General features: G+C 40.4%; 1 protein-coding gene across 4 annotated transcripts in view; it reads left to right on the top strand.

The window, feature by feature from the left end:
* Positions 1 to 11,120: 11,120 nt before the first annotated feature.
* Positions 11,121 to 20,848, top strand: part of raph1a (Ras association (RalGDS/AF-6) and pleckstrin homology domains 1a) — a 227,103-nt gene continuing 217,375 nt past the window's right edge. For all 4 annotated transcript variants that reach the window (XM_087988799.1, XM_087988801.1, XM_087988802.1 and 1 more), the window contains exon 1: positions 11,121 to 11,232. The gene's annotated coding sequence lies outside the window, so the exon portion shown is untranslated. The remainder of the gene's footprint in view (positions 11,233 to 20,848) is intronic.

Here is a 20,848-nt window from a genome sequence, read left to right on the forward strand (position 1 = left end):
TTTATTGCACAACTTCATCCATCAAAGTTTCACCCATTTGCTAATGTCCCTTTGCAACTCTATGCTCTTATCTCTCCATGTTATAACTTGACATCAAAAGACGCTTTAGAAGGTTGAGTTGCAGCCTACTGCTCAGTGGATTTCCACGGATGGAAAAAGGTTTAATGATGTCCAGAGTGATGTTCCACCGGTGAACTTGCATTTATTGGGCTGCACTCTGCTAATTCCTATAACAGAGCTGGTACCAAAGAGAATCGAATTCATTCTTTTTTTCCTTCAAAGTATGCCAGCAGCCTGAGAGGAAAATACTAGCCCTCGGGCTTGCGTCCTAGAGAGGACACATGAGTTTACCAGGTTGCACTGGCACAACGCGGGAAATAGCAAGGAATTATTCGCTATGACCGTACTCGATTGGCGCAGTGTATGAGTGCACGGTTGACCTTTGCCGTGGGAAAGGGTAGATGGTGGAAAAGAGCCTGGTAAAAGGACAACAAAAATAGTTTTAGCCAATTTTGGACCAACACTATTGGTGTTTGCCAGATGTGAAAAGGATTTCCACTCATGACTCAGCTTCCGCAGACGATTTCCGACTCAAATGATATACAACCCAGATGCATTCTTTCATTTAAGGTATTTAACTGTGAAAAGCTGAGGCCCCAGTCGTGAGCGTGGCGTATCCCATGAAACAAAACCTACTTATCTGGATTTTTTCCCCCATTCTCTGCCTTCTATTTTGTATCCAATTCATTACGCCTGAGCCGCAGCCTCACATTCCTCTTCGAGTACACCAGTTCCTCACCGAAATAACCATTATTTTTCCCCACTGCAGGAGGATGACCTCCTGATCAGCAACATATAAACTTACCAGAAGAGGGCAGTAGCCAGCCACGAGCAGAAACCCGGTTATTCTGCCCTTCACTCGCTTAAGGTGTTGACAAAATGCATTCTTCCTACAGCCTTAATGGGATCAAATAATGTCAATTCTAGGGATCGAACCGAAAATTCACCTCAAATGGAAATAAAATACTGCGGACGCTGAAATGAAAACAAAATGTTGGGGAAACTCAGCGGTTCTGATTGCCTCTGTCGAAGAGAAACAGAGTTAACATTTATATGACTTCGGATTATATGTACCGAGACCGGGACAATCCCAAACTCCCTCGTATTTTTCTCTGGTGCATTTGATTCGACTTTTTAGACAAATCCTAAATGATAAACCCAAGGTCTACCGCCGCCTGCGTGAAATTTAATTGGCACTCTGAATAAATACAAGTGCCTTCCCCAAAACTCGATACTGGCCAATGCCTCATCCGAATACTATAAATCTGCAACATCAAACAGAAATTGTCCATTGGCTGCTTAACGGGGGCATCCACGTTCCAAATCCAATTGTACTCCTGCTATTTTACCTGCACGATACGGTGCATGATTTGTACCACACCTTTCTTAGTCTGTCGTTCGAGAGTCCTAATGCCTTTTTTCCCCCCGTATATCACGCTGGGTGTGGTATTATTGCAGATTTGTGCAGTTATTTGGAAAATGTTGCGTTGCGATGCGTTCAGGCCACTGGGGGGAGTACGCGGCTGCAAGAATTGGGAGATGCTGCTGTAAATGCAAGGTAACGTATTGGTTTCCCAAAGGGTGTGCATTATGCTTTTAGTTAAATTTGTCTTCAGCAAGATGGTATACAAGATGGTATACAATAAGATGGTATACAGCTTACTAAAACTGGTAATGCAATGAATAAGGCCATAGAAATATTTTTTACTTGGAGGAGTAAAATAGCGAAGCAATCAGACTTTAGGATTGTAGTTAAAATAATCACTTGCATTTTTATAGCGTCTTTCACGAGGGCAGGAAGTCTCGGAGTATTTTGCAAACGCTGATGTACTTTTGAAACAGAATCTCCACTGTATGGGGGAAAATGCGGCAGCCATTTCGTGCACAGCAAACACCCACGAACTATAATGTGCCAATAACGAGATCATCCGGTTTAATGTACTGAATAGTCAAGGAACCACTGTCCCAAAATTGGACATTCTAAAATGACCCACAGTGGGAGAAATGGGCCTCTGTCAGGTTGGCGAAACTTAATTAAACAGCAGCTATCGGCCACAGAGTACAATGGAAATCAAGGTCAAAGGTGGGGGATCGAGTTACAACCAGCCTGAGGGGACTTCCTGGCACCTTGACTTCCAGCCAGTGCTGGAGAATGGGCCCGTCAAAGCTCCCCGGCATGGCAACAATGAAGGGTGTTTGCATGATCCATTGGATGCTTTGAACCCAGCTCATGACCGCATTGACCATGGCTACAGAACATTCAGGAAATTTGGGGATGGGGTGGTTCAAACACACATCTGGGAAGCCACCCACTCAGTGAAGATTCGCAGAAAAATTGGTGGCAGAAGATCATGTGGCACCCAAGAAGACCCAGGAAAAGAACTGCTGTGACCTGCCAGACCAATTTTTTGTGGAAGTGAGCCAGCCCTATGTTAAAGAAGAAGGCCAGCTCAAACACATGGATCATTGCAGGTAACATCCTTCCTCAGACAGAGAATGATATTGTGTGAATTTGTGAAATGCTCACGTGATGTTTTTAACAAGGAATATTTTGTTAATAAAATCGAGTTAAACTGCAAACCAAAATCTGTATCCTTTTGTCTGTTTCACCAACAAGGGCACCTTGGGCAAAGTGGTTTTAATACTAAACTGGTTGAAGCGTCCAAATCATAGACAATGAGTGATTTGATTTTGAGGGTTAAACATTTTTGAGATGCCCAGAATAACTTGTTTGTTAATCTTTAAGGCAGTGCCATGGGATCTTTTACATTCACTTGAGAGGGCAGATAGGGCTATGATTTATCCAGAAACTTCTAGTGCAAAAGGCGAGACCTCTTTCTCTATAGTGCAGAAAGAGGTCATTTGGCCTATCAACTCTCCAAAGACTGTCCCACCTAGACCCAGCCCATCCCATAACCGACATTCACTATGGCCAGCGTACCTAACCTACACTCTGCAGGGCAATTTCCAATGGCCAATCCACTTAACCCCTACTTCTTTGGACTATGGGAGGAAACCAGAGCACCCAGTGGAAATTCACACAGACACAGAGAGAACATGCAAACTCCGCACAGGCAAACAGCCACCCAAGGCTGGAATCAAACCTGGGTACTCGGTGCTGTGAGGCAGCAGTGTAACCCACTGAGCCACCATACCACCCGGAATGCCACTTCACTGTTTGAAGAGGAATATTTTGGGGAAATTGGAACAAACAGAAGAGTTGTATTATATTGGGTGGGAAATCCACAGAACAGATAAATGAGAATATCATGGACATCTGAAAGACAGACCCAGGTGAAATAATTCTGAAACAAGAAATCATGGACTTGTTGAGTACTCCGTAATGGTCTTCATGATGAAGATAAGAAGAAAATTAAAACAAATCAAGCACAGGAACTTAGATTTAATGTGAATTTATAGGTTGAAGTAATAACTGAAAAATTGAATATAGGTAAATTGTTAAGCTTCCACCCCAGTGTGTTAAAAATACCTGGAAGCTTTCCTGTTTTGGACATTCCTGATGAAAGACTTATTCCCAAAACATTGATTCTCCTCTCCAGGTGCTGCCTGACCTGCTGTGTTTTTTCCAGTACCACACTTTTTGACTCTGACTCTCCAGCATCTGCAGTCCTCACTTATGTCTGAGGCAGACAAAGCAGATATTCGTGTCTGTGTCTGTGGCTGTTTTGTTTCCTGAAGTAAGCTTTCACTGCCTATAACTCTACACACTGCAGGGCAATTTCCAATGGCCAATCCACCTATCCCCGCTTCTTTGGACATGGGAGGGCACAATCCACATGAAGGATGGCTAATCAAGAGATTCTCCTGCTTGCTACATTGACTATATTTCTAGATTGATAAAGAACCTGTTTGGCCACATCCAGAACCATCTTCCGTTGTTATCAATTCTGGAGTGGCACCAGAACTCAGAACTTCTTGATCAACAGGAGCAATGCTATCCACTGCACTGCAAAACTTCCCATAATAAAAGAAATGACTGAAGAAATTGTTAGTGCATCCTCAGGATCTTCCAAAACTCTTGATTGAGGAGTTGCACCTTTGTTTGATTTGGAAAATTGTCAATGTTACTATATTATTTAATAAGGGTAAAATAAGTCAGCTCCAAAATTATAGGCCTGTCAATCTACATCTGTTAAAATAGAAAATTGTGCATCTAAGAGGGTATCTTAGGGTTGAGAGTGCAGAATTCACTACAAACAGTAGACAGGTAGGATGCTTATAAATTTAATGGAATATTGGCTCTTAAGGTGGCTGGAATTCAAAAGAGTGGAATAGTTGACAGTTGCATGAAGTTCTGGTCAGGTCTCAGTGGGAATGTTCTGAGTGCCACACCTCACGATGGATAGATTAACTTTTGAAAGGGAGGGTTAGTGCAGATTCACGAGAACATTACTGGTGCTGACAAGGTTAAATTATTAGAACATGTTACGTGGACTCTTTTCAGTGTTCAAGATGATTAAGGAATTTGCTCGGGTAATTAGATAGAGAAACCAGTTCCTTTGGTGGGTGAAGTCCAGAACAAGGAGGCAGAGCTTCAAACCTTAGAGTCAGGCCATTCAGGATGATATCAGAAATTATGAAGAGTGGTGGAAATCTGAAGCACAGAAAAATCTGCAGAAAAGTAACTGAAGCTGTGAACCGGTTACAAATATCAAAAATTAGATTGCTAGATTTTTGTTAGTTAATAGTGTTAAGGATCATGTCGTCAAATTGGAATTTAGATTCAGATTAACCTTGATCAGTCCAGAGGAGCTGCTCATTCTTCTCCTGTTCCCATATTGAAAAGAATGAGGAGTGAGCAAGAATGTGGGATTAGACTGGGTGGGATGGATAGACAAATAGGAGACTCTGGATGGGATACTAATAGACAATATGATGCAAACACAAGAATGAGATCAAACTGGCTGTGGCATTAATAGGTATAATAGTAAATATAATATTAATAGTAAGCAGGAGAGTGGGTTTAGACATGTTGAGATACTAAAGAGTATGGGGAGTGAATGCGATTGAACTAGTTAAGAATTTTAAAAGAATTGCCATGTACTTAAGTTAAGATGTCAGTTCCTCTGCAGTTGTTATGCCCAGATTTCAGCTCAGGTATTTCCAGCGCAGTTTTAGTTATGCCCACACGGAGATGCTGATGTGTAGCCTAGATATGACTTGCTTCTTTATTGAGTGTGATGTACTGTACAAAAGGATACATCTAATTCTTAGGGATTAATTTAAATCCTAAACTACTGCACTTGTACATCTATTTTTTTTCTCCATTGTAGCAATCTGCAGCAGTTTGATGATTGTAGTAATTGTACTAGAGGCCCATTTAAGACCTCGAAAATAATTTCCAGTGGTTCTATCTGTGTGATATTGTGTGTCTGATAGGGTTTTATGGTTCACAAAACAAAAGAGGGTAGATGGAGAGACAGAGGAGTAAGGGACAGACAAAGTGGGTAGAAAGCAAAATGTAGAGATGGGAGAAAATGTGGTGACAACAAGGTTGGGTTTTAAAATTTTGAAGGTTTTAGAAGGAAGGAAATGTAAGAATTTTACAGTTTTGTTAAAGGATAATTATGCATTCTGATTATTGTTTGTCATAACTTTTAGAATGGACAGAATAATGTTTCAAAATTGGCTCCAGTTTTCTCTACAAAGGTACTGTCATTTTGTTCTGATGTTAGGAGAGAGGCAAAGTACACCAAGTTGTTTAGAGATAGCTGTTACTTTCAGAAGGTAGTTGCTGGCTGTCCTGTCAGATTGGAAACTGCACAGGCTGAATTTGTTTAGTTTATCAGTCATGTCATTGAAATGCTAATGTTTGCAAACTGGTTGGGCTTTTAGATTGGTGTCTATTGTGGTTTCAGCTGTCTCGAACAAATGACTCAACAAGCAGTGAAGACTCTGTTCTTTACGTTATCTTCATGAGTGGTAGACATGATTCATCTGATTGTCAGTCGACTGGGAAAGATCTTTGACATTTTATCTTTGATCTTCAGATGAAATATGCACTGTGGAAGTTTGGAAGAACTATGCAAGAGATGAGGGATTTTCCCTGCTTTAGTGGATTTTTTTCCTGTACTGATTTACTACAAGATGGGAACTCCTTGTAGATCCTTGCATTCTTCAGATGGTTAGATGGTAGCAATGAAATTCTGGGGTGGGGGTGGAGGAGAATAAAAGAGAGAGAAGAATTTGTGATTTACAAAGTGGGAGTGCAGCCAGCCTCCATCTCTGGATTTCAGAGGTGTTTGTTTGGATGCTCTTTAAGACAGACGAGAACTTGCAAACGTCTTATGAGAAGTTAATGAGCTCTTTTAAAATTGGTATTCACTTGGCTCAAAGTTTAGCAGGATTAGTTTCCTCAAGAAATTGATTGGGAAAGTGGAGATGAATTGGAGCAGCGGTTCAAGTGAGACATTTCACATTGTCTGATCTGAATTAAACATCACTAAGTGCAGATTGGCTCTCCGGTCTCTCTGACAAACGTTTGACAGAGAATGTTGCTGTAAATACAGTTCTTTTCAACCTTGGAGGATTTCAAATTTATAAGATCAAGATGGTAGGAGCCTTGGTCGTGTTTACCAGAAACATCAGCATTCACAGCATATCCAATCACAAGAGTTACAGAGAGAGAATGAGCCACAGGATGAGATTATGAGGCAGATGATGGCCAATATCTAGAGGACCTGCTGGCCATTGAATAGTTTTGGAAATGACCATCATTCTCAAAACTTCCACCTCTGAATCCTTCCAGAGTACTATCGCAGGCACATGCAGTGTCTTGCCTTTTATTTTTAATCATCCTATTCGGACAGCTTATGACACACTTCTAGGGCAGGTGGGACATAAATGCTGACCTTCTTGCCCAGAGCTGGGGTCACTACCTCTGCAGGCCAAGACACCTCAGGATCTTGCCTTTAGCTGCTTAGAAATACTGAAGTCAGTCACTTATGGCTTGTTTACCAAGGTTGACAATTGGTGAAATTTCTCTTGTGATGACAGAAGGGCTAGGATCCTGTGAGAAGTTGGAGAAACTCAGCTGTTCTGGTAGCATCTTGTGGTGAGAGAAACAGTCAAATATGAGTCAATTTTGCATCCAATATGACTCTTCTTCAAAACCCACTCAGTTTGATCCCCGGTTTTCCCTCCACACAATTCAACCATCTTTATACCACCGCCCCCCTCCCACCACCATCACAACCAGCATAATAGTGGGCTACTGATTTTAATGTCATTCAACTTTTGTGACAGTTATTTGTTGTACAAGCAAGTATTTGTAATCTGTCTTTTATGTCTAGTTATCTAACCTGTGCATAAATTTGACTCTGCAACTGCTTTCCCCATGTGTACATACATGTGGACCATCTCTGAGATTTTGTTCATGCGTGAAAACTACCTTTCTCCATGAACATGAGTAGAGAGTTAGGGGAAAGACTGAAATATCTGAAAGGGTGGTAATGACAAATTCCATGACAGTCTTCAAAAGGGAATTGGATATTTTCAGTATAAAGCATTTTCAGGGCTATGAGTGATGGTACTCATTGAACAGTAATTTTAAAAGGCCAGCACAGATACTTTTAGCTCCAGTTCCCTCCGGTGCTGTATCATTCTATGAACTATTCAAAAGATTTGATATTAGGAAGAAACACTGAACTACCAGTGGAGTGCCACAAGGATCGGTGCTGGGTCCTCTACTTTTTGTCATTTACAGAAATGATTTGGATGCGAGCATAAGAGGTACAGTTGGGGGGTGACCTTATAGAGGTTTACAAACTATGAGGGGTATGGATAAGGTAAATAGGCAAAGTCTTTTCCCTGGGGTCTGGGAGTCCAGAACTAGAGGGCATAGGTTTAGGGTGAGACAGGAAAGATATAAAAGAGACCTACAGGGCAACTTTTTCACACAGCGTGTGGTACATGTATGGAATGAGCTGCCTGAGGAAGTGGTGGAGGCTGGTACAATTGCAACATTTAAGAGGCATTTGAATGGGTATATGAATAGGAAGGGTCTGGAGGGATATGGGCTGGGTGCTGGCAGGTGAGGCTAGATTGGGTTGGGATATCTGGTCGGCATGGACGGGTTGGACCAAAGGGTCTGTTTCCGTGATATACATCTCTATGACTCTACTCAAATAATTTGAGAGTGAAGAAAGAGCTTGAATCTTTAAAAAGGTTATGCTATCATAGAATAAACTTTAACTTCATATAAAAGCCAGTTTGGATCATATTACTGACTTTCCCCTCATCTCAATGCCTGGTTCCAAAGACAGAAATGCACTTGTGGGAAATAAATGTATTAATACTAATCACATTCATCTGGCTCTTAAGGAGACTCCTGTTCTCCCTATGGCCCATTATTGGAATAGTGTGTTTTGAACTGTTGTGATTGAACTGTATTGTTTCAAAAACAACAGATGTTCTCAGTGGAATGCAAATATTAAAAATAAACATAGTTCTATAAAAATTAAACTATTAAATTTATGTCAGATCCACAATCCCGCTACTTGTTCCTCTCTGGACCGGAACAACTGCTTCCGTTTATTTTGTCTTTGCTGGGTTAATGAATGACCAACTGCCATGCAGATAACTTTAAGCAAATTAATGTTAAACATTATTATCATTGATACAACAGAAATCAGCATCACTAGCAAATCACATGGTTCTTAGTATCTTATTTCTGTAAATTATTAAAACCATTTGAATTAAAAAGCATTAGATATTATGGCAACACTGGATGAGTGATTTATGATGAAGTGTGTTACATGCAGCTGACCAATTTTTCATTTACCTATAACTTCTGCTACTTGGTTCCATATTAAAACAAGGTGAGACAGAGGTTGCAGCCTTTCTTCTGCTATTTGAAGGAGCTCCTCAACATCTGGTTGGTCTTCAATCCTGTGCTGCCTACCACTTGGTGCAGAGGGGAGCAGGTACATCAGAAGGACTTTCTTACGGATGTGTTCCTGGACTTGGTCAGGTTGGCCATCCACAGGTGCAGGTTGAATTGAAATAATCACAATAGTTGCCTGCTTTACTTGCCATTTTTGTGCCCTTGAGAGAGACAGAGAGAGGATGCAGGCTTTAACAGTATGTTACAGCCCCTCCGCAGCCAATCAAAAACTAACTTTTGCATCTGCCTCTCACATTTTCTAACATATGTGGTAAGTCCAGTTTTGCTGTTGTTGTACAATATGAAGATTTATTCTTCACCCAAATTGGGATTTACTTAGAATCAAAAAGTGATACAGCATGGAAGCAGACCCTTCAGTCCAAATGGTCCATGCCGACTGTATTCCCAAACTAAGCTAGTCCTACTTCCTGCTATTGCCCATATCCCTCCAAACCTTTCCTATTTATGTACTTTCTCCTCTCACCTTAAAACTATGCTTCCTAGTTTTCAACTCACCCACCCTATGAAAAATACTCTTGCTATTCACATTATCTATGCCCCTTATGATCATAAACTTCTGTAAGGTCACCTGTCAACCTTCTACACTCTTAGTAAAGGAAGTCCCAGCCTATTTTTATTATACAAACCTTTCAGTACTGGCAACATCTTTTTCTGAACTCAGTCCAAGTTAATAATATCCTTATTATAGCAGGGTAACCAGAACTGCAAGCAGTACTCCAGAAGAGGCCTCACCAACATTGTGTACAACTTCAACATGACGTTCCAACTCCTATACTCAAAGCCTTCATAACCAGCCTGTCTACCTGTGACGCAAATTTCAAAGAATTATGTACAGAGGAACCTCGATTATCCAGCATTCAATTATCTGGAATTCGAGTAACTGAGCAAAATACTCACTGCCCTTGTCCTTCAGATAATTGAGGTTCCTCTGTACCTGAACCCCTTGGTCCCTCTGTTCTACAACACTTCTGAAGGTCCTGCCATTAATTGTGTAAGTCCTGCTTGTGTAAGTCACGTTTGTTTTATGAAAATGCAGTACTCTCATTTACCCATGTTAAACTCCATCTGCCACTCCTCAGCCTATTGACACAACTGGTAAAGATCTCCTTGTAATCTTAGGTAACCTTATTCACTGTCCACTGTACCATGAATTTTGGTGTCATCTGCAGACTTAATCACCGTGCCTTCTATATTCTTATTCAAATTGTTTGATTCAACTTCTACCTATCCAATTGTAGCCAGAACTTCCACAGCAATAGGTTCTCTCCTTACTCCCATACATTATTTTCAGAATCCTACAATGATCTATCCTCTGCACTCTTCAAGTCCTCATCTGTACTGACACCTATGAGTGGCATCTGCAGAGGTGGGGTCAACTAATTTAAGAATGCTGACGATATTGTACTCTACCTCTCTGCAGTCTCTCTTGACCCTGTTTATGATATTTTGATGTCTAATTCTTGTTTCCAAAATCTATTCCTGGGTAAGCTACAGTTTCAAAACCTGCTACAAACTCCAAACGACCTTGGCCACAGTTTTGGAACCAGCTAGATTTTTGCATAGTCTCTGCATCTGTTTCAATCTCAAGTTGAGCTGGTGACCACATATTCACTCCACCACAACAACCTCCCACTTGGAATTCTATGGCATTGCTCGACATTGCCGCAGTTAAGCACTGATGGAGCCTTCACCCATTCCTTTGTCTCTGTGCCATGTGATTGTTCCAACATTATCATGAATGTTCTTCATATTCTTCACCTGACAAACTTGAGCACATCTACAATATTGCTGTCCTTATCCCAACCAACACCAGGTTCTGTTAGGTTGGCTCCCAAGATTCCAAATAAAAAAAAATACATTTATCATCATTGTAGGGAAATCCAATTTTTAAAAATAAACTGTGATTAAAGATTTAGCCTGTGCCACCTTTAATTCCAGAAGGAGCAGTCGTGTGGACCCCACCGCTATGTTAGCTGGTGTTGCCACTTGAAGGGAGGGGTGGGAGTGTGGTTGGGCGGTGCGAAGGGGGAGGGGCGGTGCGCAGACCGGAAGTGGCTCCGCCGGCGCAGCCACACAATAAACGGTAACGGCCGGAGCGCGAGCGGGAGCTGGATTGGGATCAAGATCCGGATCAGAGCCTGACTCCTCCCCCCCCGCCCCGGGACTGGGACAGCAGCGCGTGAGGGGCCGCCTGCCCCCCCCCCAACCCTCTCCCATACACACAGACACAGACAGACAGACGCACGGTGAGTCCGGGGAGGGGCGGCGATGCGGCTACAGGAGGGAGACCGACAACCCCCACCCTCCCCATCTCCTGTACATCTGGATCACTTCCCTCTCTTTACTGGATCACCCCCTCACCCGCCCCTCTTCACTGGATCACTTCCCTCCCTTCAGTGATCACATCCCCCCCCCCCCTCTTCACTAGATCTCTGCTCTCCCACCTCTTCACTGCATCTCTCTCACTCTTGCTTAACCAGATCCCCCACTCCTCACTTTACTAGATCTCCCCGTCCCATCTTTTTTTTAACTGGATCTCTCACCTATCTTAATGGATTCCTCCACTGTTTTCCTTTTACTGGATTCCACCCCCCCATCCCTCTCTCTCTGCTGACCCCTTCTCCCACCCCACTCTCTTTACTGGATCCCCCTTACTAGATTTCTCCACATTAGCTTTCTTCTCATCCTGTTGCATTCCATATTCTTTCTTGCTGAAAGTCTACATCCCCACATTTCCTTGGACATAGGATTTCCTCCACATTGAACCTTCCTGCCTCTCCCTGAAGCTCTCTTCGACCATATCGTGTTCTCTTGTGTCTCGCCATCCTCTTCTCCAATTGAGGCTACCATTTCTCTGTATACAAACCTTGAAGCAGTTTAGTGAGATGATGTTGTTTCTACTATATGTTGTTTCTTGTGCAATTTATTTTTTGGGGAGGGAATGTGAAGGAGAGAAACATGAAGAATAGTCTACCCGGACATTGGCCCTGACCCACTAACGGGGGCAGAATGTGCCATTTGTTGGGCCTGACACACAGTTTGAGGAGAATATCTCTTAAGCACTGGCCTGAGCCTCCCAATGTGATCACTGAGGTACAGTCTGCATGTAAAGTGACTATAATGGCCTTGTGTAATTGTCTACGAACTGATTGTGGCCTCTTGTATGCAATTGTACATTCCACTGTTAGATGTGACTGATTGTGGAAATAGTTTGGGGTGTGGGTAATGATTGGTCCTTGGAGTGACTAGTTTTGGGTATAAATGTGCAAGTCACAATTCAGCTGACTGTTTGCCACATGTATAGTACATCCAACACAAATGTGATTCAAATTCTCATCTGAATATAGTTATATAGAGAGTGCTTTATACTCCTATCAGGCAAAGGTTCAACTCTGACAAATTCTGATCCAAGTTTTTTGTGCTAGTTTTCCTGTTGGTTTGGCAGTATGATTGGTCTGTGATGTTTGTGCACATATGTCCTTACTAATTCCATGATTTGGAGTACTATTATCCATTTTTTGTCATCTTCAGATTCTGACAAACTGTGGTTCTACTGTAGGAAATGGATTTAATACTCAGAATATGCAGGGGGTTTTTTCTCTTAAAATAAGCTGTATTCCTTTTTCGAATTTTCTTCCCACCTCGCTCAAAGTTGCAGACGCACACAGAGTTAGTTCCTTGGCTAAATGTAGTTTTTGTACATTGTTGCGACAGAAAGATGATATCCTCTCAAAATGGGATATCCATAAATATTTCTCAACAGGGCCAATTGGATTTTGATTAGGAATATTCAGCGGGTTATTTCTTTCTTCCCTTTCCTCCAGCCTGTATATTTGTCTGTTCCTCAGATATGTATAATTTTTGTAGTCTTTAAATACTTAGGGAAAGGAAAATTTTGATCAATAAGTTTCTTTAAACATATACTACTTAAGAATGCTTACCTCTCATACACACCCAGTAAAAGGTGGGCCACATTGAGATTTGTTTTCATTCAAGAGTTTCCATCCGGTTGTATGTGTTTCATTACAACTTTTTTATAATTTATTTCCTGTAATTCTTTTTCTTTTGCTCTTTTTGGTATAGACCTATGAGGTTTGCGGTCTAGAGATAAGTTTCCCTTTACTAACCGCAAAGTGTGACTATCATGTTGAAAACAGAAGTGAAAAGTAGCCAGTAACGAGCAAGTGGTGTGTTTTTGTTTTGCGAAAATGCTTTCATATATTTCACTGGACAGATTACCTCTAGAGTGGATGCTTTGCAAAGAGCCAACAAGGTCTTGATAATAAATGGCACACTCCCTCTGACTGGGCGTTGTATGACAGTATTTTATGAATCGCTTATACCCCTTTTGTGTTTTTGTAATTGCTGTCTAACCTTTTCCCTTCCTGCTGCTAAAAGGCCTGGCTGGTGCTGAAATGATCTCGTGGATGTTGCCTATTCCCTTGGGATTTGCTTGAGAAGTCATGACATATGAGGATGGGTGTTATGCGTCAGTGAGACCTTATTTTTGTAGGGGTCGGGCAGTATGAAGAGGAGGAGGATATCACAGCCTGGTTGACTTCTTGGCTGATATGCTGACAATGGCTCTGGACAGTGATTAGGAGGAGCAGGAATTATGGGTGACTTTTACTTTTCACTCCAGTGGTACTTTATGTCCATTACTGAACTAATGCTAGTACTATGACTGACGTGAACTAATGCAGTGCAAAGTGGGGATCAAACTGGCAAGTTCTGGACTGTCATGATGCAATTCTTGGTATGTAAGTGTGTTCATGGTACCAGAATAATTTGCTAGATTAAACCAGTATTGTAAATGTAGAATCATTGATTAAAAGTTATTACACAAATTATAGCTAGTGAAGAAGCCTAGCTCAAAAGATGTTATTTTACGACAGTTGGCAGTGGTTACGTAGTTGTGATGTAAATGTAATAACCCTGCCTTTGAGCCAGGCGGCCTGGTTCAAGTTCCAATATTCCAGAGGTGTGTAATAATGTCTCTGAACAGGCTGAGTCAAAAATAGGTTAAAAGCAAGCATTAATTGGACCCTCATGTGGCACATTGGTAGTATCCCTCTCTTTGGACCGGGAGGCATAAGTTCAAGTCTCACCTGCTCCATGGGTGTGTAATAACGTCTCTGAACAGGTTGATTTGGAAAAATAGGTATTAATGATTTAAAAAATACACAGTTGTCATTAGACTGGCTGGTTGTTCCAGTTTTCTTTGAAAATGATTTACAATTTCACCATCTACCATCATGGGATTCAAACCAATGTCTGAATTGCAAGTTCAGTGACATTACCACTATACCACCAGCTTTGCAGTGCATCTTTCTAAATGAGAAATCCAAATGGCTCTAAGTTCAATAGGTTCTGTGCAGAGTTAGTATTGGCAAAACAGAATCGGGTTGGCATCCACTTTACATTCTTCTGCCACTCCCACCATCCCAATCCTTTGCTCATTTCTTCTTCATTTGCTGGGTAGTGATGATGTTGATGGCAGTTGATAAGATCCCTGAAAGAGTGATGTTTTGTTGCTGGGATTAAGTAAGTTGAATAGCATCAATTTATAGTGCACTGTATAGTTTAAGAGCCAGAAGTTTGCCTGTAGCTACAGTATCATCAGGTACATGTATCTTAAATAAGCCTGATGCAATGGTGCTTGCTTTTGATTATGATTTGATTTTGTGAAGAGCCTAAGGATGTGTAACTAAATGAAAAGCACTGTACAAATGCAAATTGTTGCAGTAGTGGTTTTAGCATTAATTTGTTCTCCTGTGCTGAGTTACTGGAGTGCAGCAAGAGGTGTTTCACAGGTTGTTTTTTCACATCTTTGGTCACCAATGAAAATGTTTCAAAGTACAACTGCAACTGGTTTACATTTGCTTGATAAAGTAATTAAAATCTTTTATAATCGATAAATGACTTTAATCAGTGGACTGGAACTTCCCTCTGTGCCCTAAATGCCGTGTCCAAAGGAATATTGAAATTGATAATTACCTACTATTTCATAGTCTAACCTGTTTTTTCCCTACCATTAGAAAAGTGGAAGCTCATACATTCTTTAATGTTCCTGTCCTTCAGAATTTAAAGTTGAAGGTTGATATCTCTCCATTAACACTTGGGTTTCCTCTAAATTTCTTTTACTTTCTAGCCATTTCCTTGCACTTAGACGTGGCCACGTAACTTTAATTTTTAAGTAGACAAGAATAGGATTCTAAATTTGGACCTAATGCTTTGGGGTAGGTTTGAGTTAGCTGCTTTGCAGGACATGGAATAAATCAGAAGATAATGAAGACATATAAAAAAGGCAGGACATTAATCATGGGTGACTTTAATTGTCGTATAGATTGGTAAAATCAAATTGGCAAGTAAGAAATTCTAAGTGCATTTGAGATAGTTTCCTAGAACAATAACGCGGAACCAACTAGGGATCAGGCTTATTTGGATCTGGTAATGGGGCTGATTTACTAAATGATCTCAGAGTAAAAGATCTTTTAAGGAACAGGTATTATGATAGAATTTAACATTCATTTTGAAATTGAGACATTTGAGTTAGAAACCACTGTATTAGATTTAAATAAGGGTAATTAGGTGGGAATGAGGATAGAGTTGGCTGGACTGGACTGGGAAAGGAGTTTAGTAGAAAAGTTGGTTGATTGTAAATGGCAAACATTTTTTAAAAAGTTAATATTTTACAACAAGGATATTCCTTGATATCCTAATGAGGAAGAAGGGTAGGGGATTATACAAGCCATAATTCATCAGGAAAGTTAAGGACAGGAACAACTTGAAGAGAAAACGATCTACAACTTTACAAAGATTCATGGTAAGTTAGAGAACTGGGAAAGTTTTAAAAACAAACAAAAAAGTCCCCCAAAAAAGGGGGAAAATAAACTGAGGACAAGCTAACAGGTAACATAATGAAGAGAGAAGTAACATTGAACATTGGACTCTTAAAGGCTGGGGAAAAGATAATGCAGAGTAGGAGTTGAACATACACTTTGCATCAGTCTACATGCAGAGCAGCTGAACAGCATTCCAAACATACTAAATAATGATCGGTCCTAAGAGTGGGAGGAAATAAACAACCTAACTATCACTAGAGGAAAAAACACTCCGGAAACCAGTAAGTCTAAAGGCTGCTAAATCCCCTAGACCTGATGGATTGCATGCTAGGATTTAAAAGAAGTAGCATATAGAGATAGTAGATACACTGGTAGTAATCTTTTAAGACTCCTTAGAGTTTGGAAATATCCTAGAAGATTGATAGTTTTCCAATGTAACACCCTTATGCAGAAAAGGAAGGAGACAGAAACAGGTAACTATAGACCAGTTAGCTTAATATCTGTTATTAGGAAAGTTTTAGTTTATTATAAAGGGTGTAGTAACAGAGCATCTAGAAATTCATTACAGCCTGCATGGCTTCATGAAGGAGAAAGCATGCCCGTCAAATTTTGTTTACAGTTCTGAGAGGAGGCAACAAGCAGGGTAGGGAATGGGAACTATATAATTGGATTTTAAAAGGCATTTGATAAAGTACCACACATAAGGCTACTTTTAAGATAGGAGCCGGTTGTGTTGGAGTATACTAGCATGGATAGAGGATTAGCTCATTAATAGAGTTGGGATAAAGAGGGCATTTTCGGGATGGCCACCTGGAGCTAGTGGAATGCCACATGGATCAGTGCTACAATTATTCACTATATTATTGTTAACTAGGATGAGGGAATGCAAATGTACTGTCGCCAGGTTTGTAGGTGTTGCAAAAATAGGTCTGAAGGCAAGTAGAGAGGATGACACCAGGATCTCTCGAAGGATATAGACAGATGAAGTGAGTGAACAAAATTTGGCAGATGGAATATTATGTAGGAAAATGTGAGGTTATGCACTTTGGCAAAAAATTAACCTACAAGTTCAATGGGTAGTAGAGAAGACAAATCGAATTGTTGCCTTTATTTCAATGGAAAAGGAATATAAAAATAGGAAGGTTTTGCTAAAACTATAAAAAGCACTGGTCAGATTTGCTGTAATACTGTGAAGTTCTGGTCCCCTTATTTAAGGAAAGATATACTATTGTATGCAGTCCAGAGAAGGTTCACGACCTTTGGTATGAGAGGTTGAGCAGGTTGGGCTTGATTTCATTGGAGTTTGGAAGAATGAGAAACAACCTTTTATTGAAACATATAAAATTCTTTCTCGGGGCTTGGCAGAGTTGTTGTGATGAGGTTTCTCTCCAAGTATATTCAAGGCTGCAATAGATTTTTAATTAGTAAAGGAGTCAGGAATTATGGGGATAAGATAGGAAGGTGTAAGTTGAGGATAATCAGATGAGCCATGGATTCATTGGGCAGAGTAGCACACTTTTGCTCCTATATCTTTATGGTCTTATTACCTACCCTTTTTATTAAGACTTTGTTAAACATTTAATTTCTTTTTCCAGAACAGTGACAGCTGGATTTGCTTAGAAAAGAAACATTCTACCAAGGAACTTCTGTCAAAACATTAATTTGATTGTGGAAGCACTCCACTCTCGCAGGTCTCTCAGCTTTTCTCCTGCCATTCCATAGTCTCTGGTTTCACATCTCTCGCTCGCTCTCTCCTGACTATTTCTGATCTCTCATCTCCTTGTTCATGTCCTGTCATACCCACTTGTCCACCTTCCTAGGTCTCCCATCCTCTTTCCAACACCCTATTCCTCCCATTCACAGGTTTCCCAGCAACTCCCACTGCCAAAGAGGTCTCACCCCCTCTCCTAGTGACCCCTGCACTACTACCGATCTCTCATTCCTTTTCTCCACACCATTGATGCACATGTCTGTCTCTGACAGCCAGTGTCAGAGGTCTCCAATAACTCTCAATGCCTGCATTGTCACAGTTCTCGTACCACTGTTTCTCTGCACCTCTGCATCCTCATACTCCATGCCTTCACAGGTCTGTCATCCTCTATCTTTCCCCCATTGTCACAGGTACTTTATCATCTCCCTCACCTCTTCATTAGCTTCTTCCTAGTCTCACTTACCCTCACTCTAAACCTCTCCAACTCTTTACATATCCCTGTAGGTTATAAGGAGTGTGTTATCTTGAGCAAAGTTTTGGTTGTGTTGTTATGAAGCACCTTGGGAAGTTTTCCAACGTTGAAGGGGCTATATAAATGCAAGTTGAAGTCCAGACTTTTTGTTTGGAATGGGTTTTTTTTCTCTCAATGGTTTTAATGTGCTGATTGACTTTAAACCATTAAATTCTATAAATTGTTTAAATGTGAATTGAACTTTATGGAGCACTTCTTTTTATCAGCATTTGTGGAGCTGTTGTGACTAACTCTTATTGTACAGTGTTCCCATGCCATTTACTATCGGCATTTTTGTGCAATCCTGCATGTTTGAATGCACTGTTTATTCTTGTTATCTTAATCTGAGGGCAGGGCCTAAAGTCACATTTTTGGCAGAGCCGAGAGCTTTTTTTCACATTTGATCTTTTCTGGATGTCGTGGCTTCTTTATTTACCTATTTTGTCACCTTTTGTAGCTAAATATACCTTTCTATTATACTAGGTTTCAGATTTGATTCTTGATTTTTGCAGGGTTATATTGGTCAAAGAAGGCTCTAAAACTGTCCCCTGTGTACGCTAGGGGTGGAGACAAAACCATCAATGGCTCTTGAAACCTGAATTGAAACAGTGACTTTGCAGAGCTATATGGTAGTATTGCATTATGAAGCATACTGATCAGATCACTAGGCTAGCAGGGGAGCTGTTCAAACTAAGGTAATCCTAATACAGACAAGGACATCTCATCATATCATATCCTGTAATAGCAAAAATTGGTCCTTGAATTTTCTGTTCAGTTCACAAACAGCATCGTCAAATTCATTAATTCTAGTTTCAAATTTACATGTTCTGGTAAATGCTAATTCTGTGAAGCCATGTTTTTGCAATCCTGCTAATGGTGAGTGCTGTAATGTTTCCATCCTCAAGAAAGAAAAGAAATCAGTACAAATATCAGGCCATCCACGAGTGCCTGCCAGATGGAGAGGAGACCATGGGTGAAGAGCTATATATGCATTGATAATTTTTGGGGAAATCCAACCAGTTTGTATCTTGTAAGTAAAGACAACAACATTCTGGATACATAATGTGTAAAATTGAATTTCTGCGGTAAGGTATTGGAGCCAATTTTCAATGTAAACATAAAATGTTCAGCGATCTGTAATTTGCAAGGCCTTTTCAGCTCTACATCTGGACAGGAAGTATCAGCACCTTATTCAATTGTTTAGTTGTGGTGACCATCATTCTTGGACTTTATCTTTTATTCTCACTCAGTACCTGTCTATTCATATCTTTCAGTAGCAATTGACAGTTGACATTTTCAACTTTGAAGTCTGGGGAGAGTGGAGTTGTATCATAAAATGTTTCTCTTCATGGTTGATTCAGAGGAGCCCAGAGGTTGAAACTGACCTACCTTTATTTGCCTTTGTTTCACATACATGATGTGTTTACCTGATAAGCTATCAAGGCAGTTTCAATTGGTTTCATCTTTAACTGTTTTCTCTTCCAAGGGCAACAGTATGTCTGAATGCTTCATGTTTATTTGTGATTCGATAAGGGCCGAATAAATTTCATTGTTTTTTACTTTAATAGTTCACATATCGTGAGCTAGTCTTGAAAGGGACGGTATTTTGTATCCTTGATATTTAGTTGGATCTGATTTTTGCACTGCATTTAAGTAGAGTCTGTTAGTGTTGCATTGTAATGGCCTCAAGTGTTTGAACAATAAACTGTCTAACTTTTCTGTAATTTCACCCTGTTCTACGGGTAGGCATGCCAGTAAGTGCGAGGACAAGTTGAAGCTGCAGATCTGTTGTAGCATGTTCTCAAATACTGCTGAGATGCAGCAAATAATGCAGGGATGGGATGGACTCATTGACTTCAATGCTTCCTCTTTGTTTCTGTTGTGCTCAGCTTGTCTACACTGCGTGTTATGTTATGGATTCCTGCATGGCACTTGGAGGGGACAATACCTCCAACTGTTGTCATTGAGATATCTTGCTGTACAAAGCTATACTTTGGGGTGTGATTACAGATACTTTAAACTTGATAAAAAACTAATTTTAAAATCTGTTAAAATTGAAAATGGGTGGGGAAAAGCATAAATATTGCAAATCTGAAATGAAACAAATGCCCAGCATTACAAGTCATCGGTATTTGACATCTTTGCTACTTCTCCTCTGTACTGAACTTTCTGTTTTTATATATTTGAGTTGTTGACAGATAATGCAACCTACTTAATCTGTTTCTTAGCTTTGGCTCGGTGGATAGCATTCTTGTCCCTTTCAGTCAGAAGGTTGTGTTCCATGGACCTTTATAGAAAGTCTAGACTGGCACTTAAGTGAAAAATCACACAACACCAGGTTATAGTCCAACAGGTTTAATTGGAAGCACACTAGCTTTCGGAGCAATGCTCCTTCATCAGAATTTTAATCCGGCATATGTAATCTATATGGTGAGAACCTTGTTCTTCTGATCAAGCTATACAGAGAGAGTTTATGGATTTAATTCAAGATTTTGTTTTTGGAATATTAAGTGCATCTGCACTGTGGATGTTGTCACCAAGTTGTGACATGTAGATAAGAGAAGAAATCAGAAGTGGAACTTCAGAATCCCACAAATAATTTAGTTATGTATGGAATTTTTATCAATTTAAGTCTTGGTTCGCTTAAAATTTAAGCAGGTATCAGTGTAATGTTAACAATGACAGCAAGCACTTATGCTCAGTGAGTCCCCAATATCTAATGTCATGCACTTGCTGCCAAAAACACAGCTTTAATTCCTTTCCTCTTTAAATCACTATAAATTAATTCTAAAAGA

This window comes from Chiloscyllium plagiosum, unplaced genomic scaffold, assembly GCF_037043375.1.
Source record: "Chiloscyllium plagiosum isolate Xiang-an unplaced genomic scaffold, Cpla_swu_hap1 HiC_scaffold_7, whole genome shotgun sequence".
In the NCBI taxonomy this organism is placed as follows: Eukaryota; Metazoa; Chordata; class Chondrichthyes; order Orectolobiformes; family Hemiscylliidae; genus Chiloscyllium; species Chiloscyllium plagiosum.